Genomic DNA, 20079 nt, shown 5'->3' with positions numbered 1-20079 from the left:
TAGAGATAGATAGATAGATAGATAGATAGATAGATAGATAGATAGATAGATAGATAGATAGATAGATAGATAGATAGATAGATACATACATACATACATACATACATACATACATACATACATACATACATACATACATACATACATACATACATACATATATATTAATCTAATATATGTGTATATATACACAGATATTGATGTTTTCAACCAGCTAGCTATTAATTGATACAATAAGAGGCAAGTCTGTACTCTTTCTGGCAGAGTTTCAGAAGTGAAATGTAGTCAGACCCAAGTTTTGCTCCTAATCCTCTGCTTTTTACATGCACCTCATCCTTTTGCTGAATTTTTACTTGAAAATGTCAGAGAATCACAGAAATGTGTTGGTGTGGCTCTAATATTTGGGAAAGATGGTTACAAAGTTATACCGATCTGACACCACAAGCTGCCCCTCCCCACCTGTAGCAACCTGTTTGGGTTTATTAATGTAAGCTATAGTGCGGATGTGCTCTCCTTCAGCTGTGAACATCTCCACCTGGCTGTTCCAAGTATTAACCACAATCACACGCCCCAAACTGTCCACACACATTCCTGAGGGGTACTTAATATTCCCAAAACTGGACAGGTAGACTCCATTCTTGTCATACTTTAGAATATGAGAGTTCAACATGTCTATGATATAGATGTTCCCATTCGTGTCTACGAAAGGGATCAGTTGTGTAACAGATGGTTTTGGTGCTGGTATAAACTCTGGAACTGGCGGTGTGTAAGTAGGACTAAACCACACAATTTTGCCAAAATTGCGTGGCCCTTTTGTTGTCAGTATGATTCTGTCAGAAAGCTTGTGCCAGGCGATCCCATAGATTGTTACAGTCTCGCTGTATATGAACTTGGCCAGTTCATGGCCCTCTTTGCTGTACTGTTGGATGGCATTTTCGTAAGTGGAAGGTCTGTTGATGAAACCTCTGCACAAAACAACCCACAGGGTGTCTTTGTGGCCCATGCACAGGGCACGTGGTTTCATGTTTCCTGTGGAGAAACTGCGAAGGAAAACTCCCTTCATGCTGAAGACCTGGATTGTGTAGTCGGGCACGTCAGCCACAAATATCTCGTTAGTCGAGGACACGGCCAGTCCACTCATACGGTCAAACTGGCCGGGGCCTTCTCCTTTCCCACCAAAGGTGATATTCTTTTTCACTTCTGTTGGTTAAACAGAGTAAAACACTTAGTGTAGTGGGCACCACTTTTTAGACTGTAATACGCTGGTGTATGTATGTCTATATTAGATACATGTAGGTAGGTAGATCGATTGATAAATAGATATTAGATAGATAGAAAGATAGAATATAAGATACATAGAGAGAGATATAGATAAATATACAATGTAGATAGATACTTTTTATTATTAGATGCTATTGCATGTCATTGACTATTTTCACAATTTAGCACTTCAAAATTAGGAAAACTTGTATTGTTTTGAGATGAAGATCATACTCATCTCATACTATGAGAAACATTCAATTAATTTACTACTGAATTAAGACCTGATCATGCTTAAGGCACCAGAAGAGTGCTACCAGAAGAATCTGAAGTAGATATTTGTACCCACCTTCACAGTGGTACGTTACTTCCAGGTACATCTTCCTGCCCCAGCACAGCCTGTGTACTTTGGCGTAGAAACTGTAACCATTGTGTACTCGCTGGTTACACTGCTGCAACCCCTGACACAGTCCCCTTATCCTGGACTCTTGGCTGTTGCAAAATACAAGAAGTATGTTAAAACCGTCAGTTGTTTTTATCAAATTGACACATATGAGTAGCTTAAGGGTTATGTAGAAATCAGACAGCTGTGAATTTTTACACGTTATTTTTACACGTTAAATAGCAGGGGTTTTTCTAGAAAAATCTGGCATGAGGGAGCGGTATCACGGCGAGGGAGCGAAGCGACTGAGGGGGGGTTGGTGCGGAAGGGGGGTATCCCCCCTTCCGCCATGTGAAGCCTTTGAAAATTTGAAGTTGAAATGGGACAGTTTGAGGCTACTTGAGGGGGAAAATTTGAACTCTTTCATTGTATGTTTCTTTGAAAATAAACAACTATGATTGTGAAAAAGGTCTGTTTACTTGGATTTTACAACACCTTCAAAAGCTATTTTAGCTTGCACAAAATTTACAATATGCTAGATACAATGCTCAATACAAATTTCCAGTACTATAATGTATGTAAAAGCCATAGGAGAAGGATAGATAGACGAAAATAATTCAATGTTTTTTGTCAATATCTTTCCTAAATTTCTATTCATGCATTGCATATTTCCTTTATAAAATATAAGTACAATCAACAGTACACACAATGAGCAAATCACCCTTTATACACTTACACTGTTACTAGTAGCTCCAGATGACAACATTGGGTTTGCCACAAGCTCAAACCTTTCACATGGCAAAACATTGCAACACATTCATCCAAGCTGCTACAAACTCAGGTCTCATGTTTCACTTCAGAGCCTGTTCTATAGTATGCAAATGAGGGAGGCTTACTTGTAGTCTTTGGGCAAGTTCTCAATGAACTATGTTTACTCCATTCCCACTTTTACTACTAGAGCTAAATTTTCATGTTTGTGGTAAGATTTTGGAATTTTCATGAGAGTAACATAGTTTGTAATGCTGGAATACATTGTTATGTGGTGTTCTTTTTGTATTTTTACTGGAAAAAGACAATTTTGGAAAAGACTTAGGCTTCAATCTGAAAATTGATATGAGGGCGCTAGCTTGTTACATGAGGGCGCAGCGCCCTTGTTCCCCTGTTTAGAAAAACCCCTGAAATAGCAAGAGAAAAATTACAGGACAAACATTTGATATAAAGTACAAAGTCCTGTAATTAAGAGGAAATGTTGAATGTTTAGCAAAAGTCCAATTACTCAACCCAACGAAGAAAGAATATCAGATGTTATGACTTAAGATTATAGTTGCCATCAAGCTTCTAGAGGACCTAGCCTGGCTAAATCGGACTCCTAGTGGCCAGCCCATCCAAGGGGGCCTGCATGCCCTTTTTCGTAGAGCGTAATTGGCCGTTTTAATTTTACGTAGAGCATAGATGGACCGCTCTAATTCAATGTAAAGCGTAATTGGCGCATTTTGCGTAGAGCGCATTAGCCGTTTTAATTCTACATAATGCGCTGTAGCCACTTGGAATTTATAGTAAAGCGTATCGAGAGGTTTGCTGAATTCAGCGTAATACGTAGCCAGCTCTCAAAATTTAGAGTAGAGCATTGTTGGGATCCCCCATGCAGGCCCCCTCCCAACAGTTGCTGCCAGTAAGAGATTGTCTACTAGCGGACATACCTTTTAGAGGGCTGTTAGCTAGAGTATAGGGGTGGGATTAGATCGGTTATTGTGCTCGTACCTGCTTTCGCTATATTGACACGTGTCACAAGACTTGCCCGTACATCCACAGCGAGGACCGTTTTCCCTCCGACCGTAGAAGGCTTCGTCGATCACAATCATCTCATTTGCTGCACAAGACAGTCGCATGGTCTCCTTTTCACAGAACGTTTCTGCATCAATGATAGCATCTTACCTTTAGGCCACACTGGTCTGATTTATTGGTTATCAGATTCATTTAGACAAGTATAAAGCAACAGGAAAAAATTCTATGTCGACCAACCTCATCCTAGTATTGTACAGTAGATGTACCAGTTTGTTAAAAAAGTGTAGCATTTGACACTAAAAATGTGCAAAACATTAGATAAATACACTTTTGAAAGTATAAAAACTGTAAGTGGTTTTAAACCCCAAATGATACACTCAGATAACAATTTTTTGTACATTTTTCACCTATTACTTAGATAGATTCTCAAATTTCATACTTATTATTATTACTTTGTAACCAATATATCATGTACATTTCATATAGTACATATAGAATACAACACGGATCGCGGGAGGGCCAGAACCGAGGGCGATGCGGAATACACCGTGTTGTATTTTATTTATGTTATAGCCACCCAAGAAAACGCGCCTATCAATGCAAGATGAGCCAAAAGTTGGTGTCCCTAAACCCTAAAATGCAACAACATCAATTCCAACATCCGGATTCTGTATTCGGATTTTCGAAAGCGGCAAACGCAGTTAGGGCAAAACGCATTTGAATCGTTCTATGGAAGCCAGGGAAACCCGGGCTGTACTGTTATCGCGGTATGATATAAATGATTATTACTAAGTCTTACTTTTGTAGGTGGGTGGGGTGGTACCGTCAGTGGTCCCAAGGCTGGGTGGGGTGGTACCGTCAGTGGTCCCAAGGCTGGGTGGGGTGGTACCGTCAGTGGTCCCAAGGCTGGGTGGGGTGGTACCGTCAGTGGTCCCAAGGCTGGGTGGGGTGGTACCGTCAGTGGTCCCAAGGTTGGGTGGGGTGGTACCATTAGTGGTCCCAAGGCTGGGTGGGGTGGTGCCATTAGTGGTCCCAAGGCTGGGTAGGGTGGTACCGTCAGTGGTCCCAAGGCTCAAGTTCTTAACTTCTTGCATAGGCTGAAAAAACAAGAAGAAATGTAAAACTAATTTGAACCTGTTGTGCACCCATTGTACTGAAACTCAAACTGAAATTTTCAAGCTCTAAAGAGAGGCAGTAACTTAAAGGTTTTTTTCATTATGATTTTCTGACTTTCTCATGTTGCACTGCCCTCAAACCTTTTTCTGTTTACCTACAATTTTAGGTTACTAGGTGCACTGGTGTAGCCTCCTTCGCAGACTTGTTGGGCGTCTGCGTTATTTTTTTTCTGAGAGGATGATTTTGCTGCCGAGGGAGTTTTTGCCGTGGAGAGAAGGTTTTGCACTCCTTCGCGGTATATCGCGTCGCTCACAGAAAAAAAAAACGCACTATATATAATATCGGTAGTACATTCACACAGAAGGCTGAAAATACCACCTGCATATGCAGGTTAGTACAGGTAAGATGAGTTGTACAGGTGTTTCTGATGTCTATCTTTACCAGACCACGTACTGGGTACATCACACATAAGGCTTATGTGGATTTCTGTTGTAGAATCAAAGCTAAGTTGCTAAAAAATTAGCCAGGAGAAAAGTAGCCAGTCTGAGTACCTTTTACCGGCACATCTTCCTGCAACCCTCAGAGGAACTCACTGGAATTCTGCCAACCAAAGTATCTGGAACGCGAGTAACTCGCTTAACTACAAGTGGGCACCCATACCTTGTTAAACTTAAAGTCTGCGAAGGAGGCTACACCAGTGCACCTATTTTGGTCCTATTATATTACCAATCATGAATTTCAAGCCCTGAACTTTTGTTTGCTTTATTGTTTGGTATCCTTCTACTAGTTTACTTGATGAGAGTAATAAAACAATATCTTTTAAGGTCATACCAATTTAATCAATAATTGGTTCTTGGAATCACCCGTTCCTTTTGAAAAAAAGTTTTGAAAGAAAAAAGAGATTCAGCTTCTGAATCAACTTCAAAATGCCATATTTTGGTCCAGAAAGTTGACAAAAGCTCCTTGTCTTCTTAGTCGTTACAGTTTTTCCATTCTATTAATGCAGTGCTTTGATAAAAAGTTAAAAATTCATTGTTTGGATTATAAACTGGCCTGGTATGTTGATATCATGGCTATCATAGCTTTTGGGGCAATCAGAGGATACATACATGTCGGTGTGTCGTTATTTATTCCCCCCTGTCGCTTCAAATATTTTCTGAAAGATTCAAGAACCAACTAGTCAAATTGGTGTGGCCTAAACTTAAGGTGTAAAATTGAGTCCAGACAAAGATACCGTTTGATACCCTGGGATACCAAGATACGAGACCTTACCGTTTGCTTGCCTTTGCTGACTCCAGTGGTGATTGCTCCCACCAGAAACAAGAACACCACCGAAGCAACGAGAAAACGTCTTCGATTCTCTGCAAAACAACCTTTTAAAAGCTTTTGGAAGCAGTTTTTCTTACAAAAAAAAACATATGCATGGCAGAGGCATGATAATCCAATAAAAAAACAGGAAATTAAGAACCAGAAAAAATGGATAAAATGTGCAATTAAAGGAGAATTGCACAGAACCCCAATAAATATTATAAATCATTGATGTCATAGGAAATATTTATTTATAAAACAAAATTGTTATTGTGTTAATTGACTTTGTTCATTTTACATTAAAAAATACACATATTGCAAAACACATAATCCTCTAAATAAGGCCACAGCAAGTATATTTTATGGATGACATCCTCCTCAGACTATAAATCTAATGCAATAGGGAAAAAAACAAGATTCTTGCAATTGAAAAAGAGAAAAAAAGTAATATTTTATTAAAATACGTAATAAACAGTTTTGAGCCCTCGGCACATTAAAAATTGCTCCCTGAATACTGTAGGATTTAGACAAATTTATTATGTCACAAGACTCAGAACCATTAGAACAAAATGTTTAAGGTCACAGCAAGTAATTTCTATGGATGGCATGTTTTATTGCAAATATTGACACTGTCGACATGTTCTATCACATCCAAACCAACCCAGTGATTAGTCACTGCCCATGATGGTACAGCTAGAATTTTAGTTAATTGTGGTGTTTAAACAATCTACAAGGACAGGTAATTCTGTTGAATACAAGAATTAAAGTCAAAGATCTGTTTGGTTGTCATATCATGTTTTGTCACCTCAATTTTTGTTTAACAAGGCTTATGTTGACATCAAATTTTGAAAATTAAAGAATCTTGCTATTTGCCTGCCTTGTATTTTTTTTTTGCTTTATCGCATTAGGTTTGGTATCTGCAGAGGATGTCATCCATAAAATTAACATGCTGTGGCCTAAACAACAAGCTAGACCTAGATATTTTAAGTTTTAGAGTGTCATGAAACACAAGTTTACAAAATGTATGTCTGTCATCTTACCGCAAAGTTTGTTGGCCTGTTGGTTTGGTACGTACATCGGATTTGGAACAAGTTTGGTTGGAGGATTGTGAAGATTGTTTACATGTTGAGTGGTGTCACTTCTGGAGTTAGCTGGAGCCTGTCGGCGAACGTTTGTTGTTGCTCTGATACGGTTTTTGTTCTCGTACATGTTTGTAACAGCGTAAGGTTCCATGTCACCATCATCAGTCACTGTACTGTCTGCATTTCTGGATGTCTGTTGGTAAACATTTGTTGTTGCGCTGAGATAGGTTTCGTTGTCCCATATGTTTGTAACAGCGTAAGGTTCCATGTTACCATCAGCAGTCACCGCACTGTCTGCTTGCATGACGTTTTCAGTGTTTTGCTGTTCTTCTTCACTGTTTCCATTAGTGTTACCATCTTCTTCATTTTCCCCTGAGGCTGTGTACATGGCAGAGTTTTCAGCATGGATCGCATTAGATACAGAATATACATCAGCGACCTCTGGGGTGGAGATATCGTTATTATCTGCCATATAATAATGCTCATTTGTGCTTGTATGCTCGACTTGAGCGTTCAGCCTGTCTTGTCCTGGACTCCTGGAAGCCATATAATAATGCTCATTTGTGCTTGCATGCTTGACTTCATTGCTAGCTGCATACGTAGCCTCCAGCCTGTCTTGTCCTTGTAGATTATCTTCATTTTGTCCTGGGCTTGTCGGCTCCTCTGGGTGGTTTGTACTATAAACCGGATTGTTGGACTGGGACATTTTGAATCTGTTGGCAAAGTCAGAAATTCAATGATAAGTAGATCTTATTTGCTATAATTACTAGGCCTGTGGTTAGGAGCAGAGTTCTGCTCTCACAAGGCCAGAGACAGGAGGGAGTGGAGAAGGCTGATGCCCCGACCCTCAGACAAAAGGATGGGACTGGGTAAAGGTAAGGTTAGGTGTGTTGACTCTAAAGGTTCTGGATTCAAATCCCAGGCAGGGATCCCAAACAGTTGGGAGAAAAGCAGATCTGATCCAGCTCTGTATGAGGCAGACTAATTATGGGATTGAGAAGTTTTTATGTTATAGAACTTATACATGTTTAATGTACATTTGTACTTAAAAGAAATAAAGAATTTAGTATTATATTTATGTATACTATTAGACACCCCAAGGACACTCCCAGCCCAGCTTCCACTTTCCTTTGTCAGGACTAGAAGCTACATGTAGGACCTTGTTGTCTGTTACAGTACTGCAATAGATTGTAGTAAAACATGATACTGCAACTTTTAACCAATTTAATTTGTTGGTTCTTGAATTCTCCTCTTCATTTTTTGCAAAAAAAAAAAAGATTCTGGTTCTGAATCAACTAAAAAATGCTCATATTTTGCCCCCAAAACTCGAGGAAAGTCCTTTTCTTCCTAGTTCCTACAGTTTTTCTACATTTATCAATGCAGTGGTTTGATTAAAAGTTGAAAATTCATTGCTTAAATATTAACCCAGCCTTTTTTGTTGACGTCATGGCTCCTTCCGTAGCATTTTAGGCTATAATAGGATTCCTCGACCTGTTTCTATTTTTATTTTTTTTCGCTTCATATTTTTTATGTTGTCCCAAAATGTCCCAAAGTATCTTTTTAGTTGCCCCGGCCTAAAATTTGGTGGTCAGTGGCCATCAGGACACCGTTAATTTTGAGCCGTGTGTATTAGTGTCACATGAGGTATATTCTTCCAACAAAGAGACATAAAATTCTGACTCAACACTTACTGTTAAGTGAAGCCTTGAAAACTGCAAATACTGGCAAAACTGGATCCAGTTGTCTTGGAGACAAAATCTCTGGTCCGGAGAAACAGGTTTTCTCCAGTCAGCTCTGGGAGTGGTGTGGCGCTCACAGCTCACTCAATAAGTAGAACTGCTGGTAGTGTGATGAAACAATAGGCACTTATTGAACTTTTTTCTTTCATCATCTTATCTTGATGAGTTGCTTGGATGTTTATTCATCTTTTTTTCTACCATAAGCCTACCCCAATATACTTTCTTGGTTTTCTGACATTTCTTAGCAAAAATTTAGTAACTACAAATCAAATCAATGTGTAGTAGCTTAGTCACAAATTCTCCTGAGGTGATTTTTGAAATCGGATTTAAACCCCTAAAAACCGGTTGATTGCATTGACACTAGGTTAAATAAAACCTAGATAGGTTGAAAAACTGGTTGAAACAGCTAAATATAAGTCTGGTCTGAACGGGGTCAAAGTCTAGGGTCGGCAGGTTTTTCTAGGGTTGGTTGGGAAACAGGAAACACAACATATTTTTTCCCCCAGGCCTAGCTGTAAAGTCTAAAGTTCCTGTGATAGCACCATCCTGACTTCAATTAGTCAAGAAAGATCAGCAGGAGATGTTGAAGTTTCATACATAAGTCAGCATGGGTCCAGGAGGGTCACACAAAAACATTGCACTGGGGATTTTGGTATTCCACTATTTGACTTGGTGACAAATTTGGAAGCAGTATTGGTTGTGAGGGTGATAGATGTTGCTTTCAGTCTGAGGATGCGGCAGGTCAAGTTAAACAATCCCACAAGCCCACCCACTCATCAGGGCTTCGGTTAAGTGCTGACAGAACCCAAGACTCAAAGCTGCAAGTAGCAAGGCCTAGGAAGAAAATGTTGTGTTTCCTGTTTCAGTCCTGAAAAAAATTAGGGTTGGTAGGTAGGGATTATCCTTTTTGTCTTTCTTCTTTTTTTATTACACATTGGTGATCTCTAGTAATCCAACTTATACAATACAGTTTTAAGAAAGTAAAAATTGTATGAGGACAGTTTTATTTTCAATGTCAATGATGGAAAACTGATTGTACAACGTTTCATCACTCAGGTGTCAGATCATGGAGCTAGAAAAGGGTGATCAGCTTGAAAAGTTCATGTCCCTTGCAGGGGTCCACACAAAAAAGGATAGGGTCGGCAGGTTATTCTAGAGTTGGTTGGGATACAAGAAACACAGCATTTTTTTCCTAGGCCCAAGGCCACTGGAATAAAGTACATGTCTGAGTAGCAGGTGTTCCCAAGGTGTAGGTGTAGGTCAGGGGAGATTGGATACAAAGGGGCTGATATTAACCCCAAAGGAGTGAATTTTCAGTTCCACACGATGATCTTGACAAGTTAACATACTTGGGGCATTCAAGGTTACATTGTATAGCAATTGTTATCATGTAGTGTTACATCAATTGCAAGGTAGTCACAACTATTTGGGAATTACATATAAAATACATGGATCAGGATTACCCAAAATGTAAGAAATCTTAAAATTTTAATCACCAATTCTTCTCACTTGCAGCACAACTACATGTAGTACATGCCACTGAGTATATGCAGGTTCTTGTTCTTGAATATCAAAATTCTTTTGGACCACAAAAAGTATTTGTCACACACGTAGTACTTACCATGATACACATTTCAAAACTGTTAGGAACTGCTCTGACTATTCTGATCATTGATTCAGAAGAAGTATATTGAAGGGTCAGGCATTGCTATTTTTTGTTGAAGACTACATGTATATATGCCTGACAGTGTACAACTACTACACACTGTATTCTAATGATCCTGACCTGAGTACCCATATACATGTACATGTACACTGTGTATTGCTCAACATGCAAGGGGCATTCCCATCTCCATACAATGTCTTAGCCTGATGAGGTGGAAGATGTGGAGTGTTGCCTGACATGATTGAATGGGAATGTTCCCATCTGCCATATTGCACATTGTGAAACTGATGACGGGGAACTTTTAGTGACCTGGCAGACAATTTAGCTGACAGTTGGTGCAGTTCCAGTCAGTTGGGTCCAGTCTAGTACAAACTGGTGATTTGTGTGGATAGAAAACCATTCTGCTATCCGTTTTTTATTGTTCTCGTTTGTAAATTGTAAAGCTACAAAATGTAATGATCAATAAGAGCAATTTCTGGACAAGTGGGACTGAGATGTTGTGCTGATTTGCAAGATAAAAAATTGTCTTCACTTATTTGCATATCAATCAATAGTTAATGTGCTTATAAACCTGCATTTCTCCTGCAGTCTCTTAGTGTCACTGACGAAAGGTAGTGGATGCTACCTGAAACGTCTGACCGTTTCCAAAATCATATCCAGTTGTTTGAGCAACTGTTTTTTGGCGTATGTTGTGATTGATGTTGCAAAAATTCAATATTAATTCAAAATGTCTTTTCCATTTTGCCTCTGCTGCTGTCAACCCTCATGCGATGTGATGGTACTCCTGTTCAAGCATGCTGGATCTATTGCTTCAATTTGAAAGATCAATAAAGCCACACCTAAAAATATATCATTCAGTTGAAACTCCATTTTCAAAATCTCTGAAAGAAAAAAGAACTAAACTTATATCATGCAACAGTGCTGTTTTGTTCCAAAGTCTTTCTACTGTTAAATTAAATTATTTAAATTAAACAGTATATTTAATCTTTATCAAAATGGCATTTTCACATTTCTGTTTGTATCATAACAGTGGTATGGTAAATAATTCAGTACCTCCATACGTAACAGAGTGAGCTAGATCATAATGACTTTTGGTACGTGCAAAGTTTCTATTGTTGTGACCTGTGTGCAGGGTTTAAGAGCTCATTGCTTTGACATGCCATGCATGCTGAAGAACATCATCATCGATTTCTGTATTGATCACAGAGGGCTGAAATCCTTCTGGCTCCAGTGGCTTAGCCTGGAATGTGTGGTATGTCCTCATCTCCTCTGTAGTTTTAATCTTTAAGGCCGAGTAAAGGCATAGCCATTACTTTTAACCTAATGGTTGTTTTTAGTTTCTTATAATAGTTTCATCAGGTTGGTAAAGTATAGGATACAAGAGTTTTTTTTTACACAACCAAACTACATGTACAGTACCGTTCGCGTTATAGTTACCCTAACGGCCGTTACTAACGCGTTTTTTTCCCGTTAGTTTTCCGTTATTAACTGGTTACTTTTCCGAAAGTTTTCCGTTACTTTTCCGAAAGTAACGCGTTTCTTTTTCGTCAGACTTCTCCATTCATATGCAGGCGCGGTAACATCACAGGAATCGTGGGAGGAGTACTAATTTACCTCATGCGGGGCGGGAAATTACCGATACACACCGCTGGAACAGCGGAAGGAACGTTGATCTAGCCTGCATTTTACTATATTGTAACGTTTAAAACGTTTTACGATCACCGGCGCAATTCAATTAGATCGACATTTTCTTTTGTCACTGTTGCCCAGGCAAGCGTTTCTATAGTTTGTCAACTTTGTTTTGCTGTTTTTCTCTGTTAACTTATTTTACCACCGAATAAGAAACCTAGATGATCTGAAGTTATAAATGCCCCGCGGTCCGCCGTACATAATAGGCGGCGGGCGTGAGGTAACGTTAGGGATGTGCAAAAACATCGTGGAAAACTCCTATAACACTCGAAAAAAGGCAGCATATTTACACGTGCCCACCAATATTTTTATGGCTAATTATTGACCAGTTTTGGGGAGTTTTGTTATGTCCTTGGAGTTTTGTTTAGAGTGGGACGGAAAGCCGTGCCGCCACTCCGACTCCATGCACTTCCGTGTTACATTACGTTGTATGTGACCAACAAAATTACGCCAAAGGCACCACAAATCCACATGTACATATATTTTTTTCCCGAAAATTCTTTTGAGTACGCATTTCGTCACTAGGATGTTGCTAATTAGTCGTAGAAATAAGGTAGAAACCAGCGTAAATGTGGCTTTCTCGAGATCGAGCTCTCTGCACTTCGCGCGCCCTGGAGCCCAGCATGCAACGGCTTCGTCTAGCCAATCACAGCGCAGGTCATCTAAGGTGAACCAATCAGAGCGTAGCTACTTGCATATTATAATGAGCATGCTGCACACAGGGCGGCCGCGGCCAGGGCGACCGGCCCTGAGTGCGCGGGAAATGTGTTTTGCAACTATATTTTTACGGGGATTTTCTGACGTTTGACGCTGACTTTGGCACGATATGATCGCACTACCATGTACACGCTACCGTAGGCGGCAAATGAGTGTTCATTTTTATATAATCGTCGAGAAATTTTGGCGTTATGCACCCGGAAGTGAGCCGATCTTAGTTTGCGTTCCCTCGATTTTTGACAGTTTCTCCCCTCAAAATAAGAAACAAAACTACCGCTATTAAATAGAACCATGTATTACAATTATCATTTCAACATGATAGATCTATTATATATTCCTTTATTAACTATGATATCATCATGGTTGTGGAAAGTCCTCAGCTGGCGAACCGAGTCCTTGCGCCGGGAGTGACGGTACATTTTACCGTGAGTAAGCCGCTACTAGTACTAGTAAGCCGCGCGCCTTACAAAAATTATAATAATTTTTCTTTTGTGTCAAAAACCGCCGTGAATTTAAGGCATGAGTTACCGATTTATATTTCTTCTACGGCAGATATTTCTTGTTTCGTCACGTCCCATGACGTCCTGTGAGAGCGGTAGGCCGCCGCTGGTACAAAATGTACAAGACATCGTCTGCCCACTGCTACACTTTGTTGACATACATTGTATTACACAACGTAATTTTCCGCTAGAAATAACTATAGAATAGCATTAAAAGATAGCACAATTCGCTTCACACAGTCGACACATGGATAAACCACAAAGTTATTTTACGAATCACATGTCCACTTGCCTCTGGTGCTGTTATTTTTCAAGGGGCAACATCGCAACACATTAGCGGACGCCCCAGGAGGTGGCAAATTGCTATTGTCTTGTCGGCGCGCAAAACAAACATGAAATCCGACCCTATCACATTAACGCAAACGGTAACGCGTTAGAAATAATTTCTGACGATTTTCTAACCATTTTCTGACGAAAATCTAACCAAATACTGACGATTTTCTAACCATTTTCTGACGAAAATCTAACTCGTTAGTAACGGGGTACCCGGTTAACTATAACGCGAACGGTACTGTATCTACCTTGATGACGTTTTGGTGTCTGTCAGACACCTTCCTCAGAGCTTCTGACTGGAGTTCTGCTTCTCGACACTACTGTTTTTAGTGTTTTACTGCATAGAAACATGTCAATATCTGAATAGTACAGTCAATGTTGTCGTATGTAATTCTGACAGTTTATCTTGGTACAGGGTGCAGTGTGGTAGATCAAAATGATATGAAATTGTAGGATGTGGTTTTTACAGTGCCATGCATGTATCTTATAATATACTGTAATTCCTGATTTTTTTTTTAGTTGTACTGTTATGTTCACTGTTTTCACTGTCACTTCTGTACCGTGAACTTATCATTATAGTTAACAAATGATTCATGAACTATCTTTTTCCTGCACCTGTCACCACCGTGAATATATAGTTCCGTGAACATGTCCACTTTCCTTAGACCGTGAACTTTTGCTACCGTGAACATAAAGTGAATTACAGTATTATAAACTGTTGGAGTAACTTGTTATGGCAAAGCAGGTGTGCTAGCTTAACAAAATAAGACTCTCAAGAGGAAAAATCGGTGCATATGGTGCAAATCGATGACTTTCTTTAGTGAATTCATCTGTCACTATTGATTGTGATACCTTCTCTGACCAGAGTTAATGCTGTTATATTGATTAACAGTTGACTGTGGTCATTCTTGTACCCTGGATCTATCTCAATATGACCTGACAACTTGTTTCTGCATAACAGTTGACCCATGCAGCACTTTCTGGCCACAAATGTCTTCTGTAACATGTAAAACTTATAACCTGGCTTAGTGCTGAGTTTTTTTTACTCTGGGCACAGGCTTTTTCAACATAAGTTTTTCCAGTCACTAATTGATACCAAGAAGACAGGCTTTGGGCAGCATTACTAGCCAATTGCAAAGAGAAAGTCATTACTAACTAAAGAACAATTCCACACATTATCCATAGTTGGAAGCCCTGGCTTATGCTATAATGCTAAGTTTTGTTTTCCTCATCATTGCTGTCTTGGTGCCATATCTAGCATGGTGTGTCCAAAGTCTTCACCCTACAGTATTTCTATGCTCAGTCCATCTAAATCTATATTATTAATAATAGCTAGCTTTTATTGATTATTTCATTTGTTGCTACACCCTTAAGCTTCCCTGTTCTTTTTAAGCAGAACATTTTAAATAGTTGTAATACCGGTAGATTTTCTTTCTCATTATCTGGTCTGGCTATCACCATTGGTACTGACCATGGTGCTGATTTTGTTACTGTGTTGCATCTCCTTTCCAAGACGATGCTCCATTTTCTTGAAGTTAGCTTTAGGCTACAAAGAAAATTGTAACCACTCTAAAAATATTTGTCTTTATAGATTTCCTGTCCTTGGGACCAAATTGCTTCTCCAGAGAGGAAAATAACATATTCTCAACAACCCAATAAGGGGATGTTTGTTACTCATACCCTGAGCAATCTGACTGTACGTTGTACAGGATTGGTCAATCAGTAATGGGTGTCAACCAATCAAGTGGCTTGCTGCAATCAAGATACCTATTGCCTCTTACAAATGAATTGCTCTTGCTTGCCTCTCAATTTGGTCATCTGAGGGAGCCCTGTTGTTGGTGCACACGTCCAGATTACAAACCAGGGCTCGAAATTCATTTTTGGGAATAGGCGCACTGGTGCACCCAACCTAAGAAATTAGGTGCACAGAAGATTTTTTTGGTGCACCATATAAAACAAAACTTAATTACAGATCTTACTGCTCCTCTACTACTTCTAAGGCCACACCAATTTAATTTGTTGGTTCTCGGATTTTTTCAGAAAAAATATGAAGCGACAGGGCGAAAAAAAATAAAAATAAAAACAGGTCTAGGCATCCTATTATAGCCCCAAATGCTACAATATGACCCATGAAGTCAACAAAAAAGGCTGAGTTAAAATTTAAAGTATAAATTTTGAACTTTTAATCAAACCACTGCATTGATAGATGGAAAAAACTGTAACAACTAGGAAGAAAAGGAATTTCCTCAACTGTTGGGGGCAAAATATGAGCATTTTTTAGTTGATTCAGAACCAGAATCTTTTTTTTTTGGCAAATCAGAAAAAAATGAAGAGGCGAATCCGAGAACCAACAAATTAAATTGGTGTGGCCTAAGCTTGAATCTAAAATGGTAGCTAAGTTCAAAATCTTAAATAAGCGCTAAAACAAGTTACAAAGGTTTTATGATTTTTGTGACACTTAGATGCCAAGAGTGTTCTGTATACTATTATACATTTGACAAAAATACCTACAAAAAATATTTGGGTGCACCAGTGCACCCAATTTTGGGTGCACTAAAGTGCACATGCACCCAGTATTCAAGTCCTGAAAACTAAATACGATATTCTGGAGTCAAGGTTGTGGACCTGCAATCTGTCTGAGTGTGACCCCTTGACCCTGCCTGGTGATAGTGATGGTGTACATGTACATGTGTGGGTGTGCTGTAATGATGTGTTGAGCCGCAGGCCTTTGCCCCATTACTTTATCTGTAGTTGGTAAATGGCTACCCAAACCATGGTCATTTTGTCCTAGATAAACGTTTAGTTAGCATCAATGCTTTATTTGTCCTTTTCCTGTATGCATGTATGCACATAGTAGTACAAAGACGTAATTTTACAAACGTAAATATCCAGAAAGCATCCATGAATAGTTTCATCAGCTTGGTAAGTCACTTTAGCAGTGACACCTGTGCTGTGCAATGTGAACCAGTCAGAATTGCCCTGAGGAAGGTGACAGATGGTCACTGAAACGTCGGCTGAATTAAACACTAAGGTTGTGTAAAAAGAGTCTCTTTATTCAGTATCCTGAGGAAGCGGTATCCAGCCATGATAGCCAGACTCTTAGGACTCTCTGGTCTTTACTTTAGTGCCCATGTCAGGCTTTTGTAAGGTTTTTGTTGGTGTGTTTGTATATGTATTGCATTATGTTATTTTGTATTTGCCAGACAAGTAACTGTAAAAAATCGGTGTTATTCAGCATGTTTTTGTACAGGCTGCGAGGCTGTTTTTTATGAATAAACTGTTTATAAAGCTGTTTATGATTATAATATATAGAAGATGTATGGTTTCTTAAAATACCTAAGCTTCTCAGCGAATATCTGAGCTTCTAAATGTGATGCTCACTTTCTCTCTCAAGCCACAAGAGTCTGAGACATTTCTTCCGTGAATAAATCCCTTTTTGTAACATGGAAAGGTTATTCACCACCCACGAAGTCATAGGTGGAAGAATTTACAGTAATTGATCATGCACGCTGTACATGCATCACGGTCTAACATTTAAATGTGCCCTTTATCTCCCATATATCTATTGCAAGGCAGGACCTTTTGACCATTATTGATCTATCCTGTCCATGGTGCTGGAATATATGCTGTTGTACCTGACAGTGACAAAGAGGTTTTCTTCATTCATGGAAGACCTGAAATGAGATTTATCCCTTGAGGCCCTTTTGTATTGCCATATTACTGAGATATGAAACATACCAGATCAAATTTTGATCAAGGGACATGTTGGTGACATGTGCCTCAGGCTCAAAGACAAAGTTTCTTAGATACTAGTAATGTCGGTAGCTCTGATAAGAGACTAACATTGAGGTAGATTTAAACACTTATTAACTGATTTTTAATTTTTCTAAAAATTCTATTCACATATTAATTTAGTGTTAGGCAAGAGGCACAATTGCTTACAAATGTACATGTATATGACGCCTTCTGCTAAAAAACATAAAACGAGAGTAAAACACAATGATAAAATACATACATAATTACAAAATGGGTTAAAGAAAAATGAGTATAAACAAGACAAGTTGGTCAAGAATCTACCTGTACAGTAAATAAAGTTTTGAACTACATTGAAGACATTACAGTTTTGTGAATTAGTTTTTGATTAGAATTCCATTACATGTATCTAGTTCAAGGTTATGGAATGAAATAATGAAATTTTACAATCTTGTTTGCACTTCACAGCTTTAGGCCATAGCTTTACTTAACGTAATGTTTAGTACTTTGTAATGTAGCAAATGTGCATGTACATGTAGGCACCATGGTGATATTAGGATTGTAAAACATTCAGCAATACAAATTAGAGATCAGAGGTCAGAGAAAACATTGTTCCTTTGATGCAAGTATATGGCTACTTATGAGAAATGATTAGTTCCCAATCGTTATGCCTGCCGGGTTTCCATTTCAAGCCACCGTTAATATTGATCTCTGCAAATCATTTAATTTGCAGGGCCGGTCCTCTGCCTATGTGGCCCTGGGTAACTTAAATGGGGTGTGAAGTCATAAATTCCAGATAAGGCCACTGCAGTACACATGTACTGTAGCATGCCAATATAGTACTGAAAGTGTTTTAATGATCAGTGTGGTACTTGCTGAACCCTGAGGTACAGAAGCAACTACTGGTATTGGTAAAAAGGGTGGTGATTTTATTGGAATTCATGTGCAATTCCTTCTTCACGGTAGGTAGGGATTATCTTTTTTTTTCTTCTTTTTTTTTTAGACTTTGGTGATCTCTAGTGATCAAACGTAAATAGTACAGTTTAACATGTAGGTAAAACTTGCATGAGGACATTTTCAATGCCAATGTTGGAAAAGTGATTGTACAGCAATTTTCATCACTCAGGTATCAGATCATGGAGCTAGAAAAGGTTGATCAGCTCAAAAAATTTATGTCCCTTGCAGGGGTTCACCCAAAAAAGAGGCTAGGGTTGGCAGATTTTTCTAGGGTTGGCTGGGAAACTAGGCCTAGATTCTAGGCCTGATGGAATGTTTCTGAAATGCAGAATGTGTTGTTCAGGGAATTACTTGAGAGATGTTGCTTATTGCAGACTCAAGACAGGCCTTCAGCTGTACTTGTACATCACTTTGCCCTTTATTATAGCCAAGGAAGGCCCAAGAATCATTCTGTCTCCATTGAAGGTAATTTGGGTCACCATCCCCTTGACCCTTATGGCCTTTATGAGGCTGTAATAGAGAGTGGAAGACTTGCGCCAACGTAAATTGGAGTTGGTACTTGGTATAGGCTACAGCCGCATGGTTGATTCAAGGGGCCACAGCAAGTAATATTTATGGATGACATGTGATTTTTACCTGATTTTGTAAAAAAACAAAACAAGAAATTGAAGAGAGGAGACAAGACAAGGCTATTGTTTTGTCTTTTACTTTGATGCAGTGAATGTCAGTGATGTATTTCATTTTGCGATTTCCGTTTATATGTGATGTTCCCACTGAATCAAAACCGTTTGTACAACGATTGAAAACTTTTGTTTTTCAGTGACAATGGATGTTGTGATAGTTGTGACAGTCAACTTCGCACAATATAGGTATCATTTCTTGTTTGACAAGGTTTATGCTGTCAAAATTTTAAAATGTACATAGGAATCTTGTTTTTTTGGGCCAGCCTTGTTTTGTTTTTTTCCCTATCGCATTAGATTTGGAGTCTGTGGAGAATGTCATCCATAAAATTTACTTGCTGTGGCCTTAGGCCGTCTTCTGTATTGCTCTTTCTCAATAATCAACATCCAGTTATGTGCTAAGAGGAAAACACCAGATGGTTACTCCGGCCTTGAAGGTCAACTGTATTAGGCTTGACCAAAGCTTTGAAGGTGGATCAATGAAAGCAATTGAACTTCTCTTTTACGTGAAATTGTATTTCGTTTGAAGCCAAGAAGCCTTTCTCAATGCGTTTGTCAAGCCAAATTAAGAAGGCAAATAAATACTTGACGTTAAAGGCTTTTTTCCTTGGTTTGGTTGTTTATGTGTAACATCTTAATGTGGATAACTGAGCTATTGACAAATAATATTACGAGTTGAAATATTCATGCTTTCTATATACTTCATTGCACAAATGGTAGCTTTAGTGTTTTTTGTCTATGACCTATTACCAGTTAGAGGTCCTTAATGGCAAGTTTATCACTAGTGTGTGGACATAACTGTCTGCTTGATGCAAGCCAAATGGTAAATGACCAAAATGGGATGGTAACTGCCTTATGACCCAGGTCTGCACTAGAGTAGATAAGCACAGGCCTAAACTGATTGCTTTGACTTTGAAGCATAATGTTACACTCTACCCTGTTCAACTTCAAGTTGCTGTGGGTCTTTCATAACGTACGTAGATTGTCAATTTCCTCAAACATGGAACTGACAACTTTGAACCCTGTCCTAAAGGACTGTGCTCTGTACCAGTAATGTGTACATCAATGAACAGAGCTCTAACACTAACGGCATTAGACAGGACCCTAACCTT

General features: G+C 39.0%; 1 protein-coding gene across 1 annotated transcript in view; it reads left to right on the top strand.

Annotated features, from left to right (window-relative positions):
• Positions 1-20079, top strand: part of LOC109461549 (TBC1 domain family member 16-like) — a 63799-nt gene that overhangs the window by 12352 nt on the left and 31368 nt on the right. The gene's annotated exons all lie outside the window — the stretch shown is intronic.

The sequence above is a fragment of the Branchiostoma belcheri genome, unplaced genomic scaffold (genome assembly GCF_001625305.1).
Source record: "Branchiostoma belcheri isolate BF01 breed outbred unplaced genomic scaffold, Haploidv18h27 scaffold112, whole genome shotgun sequence".
In the NCBI taxonomy this organism is placed as follows: Eukaryota; Metazoa; Chordata; class Leptocardii; order Amphioxiformes; family Branchiostomatidae; genus Branchiostoma; species Branchiostoma belcheri.
This window is presented reverse-complemented; position numbering and strand designations above follow the sequence as displayed.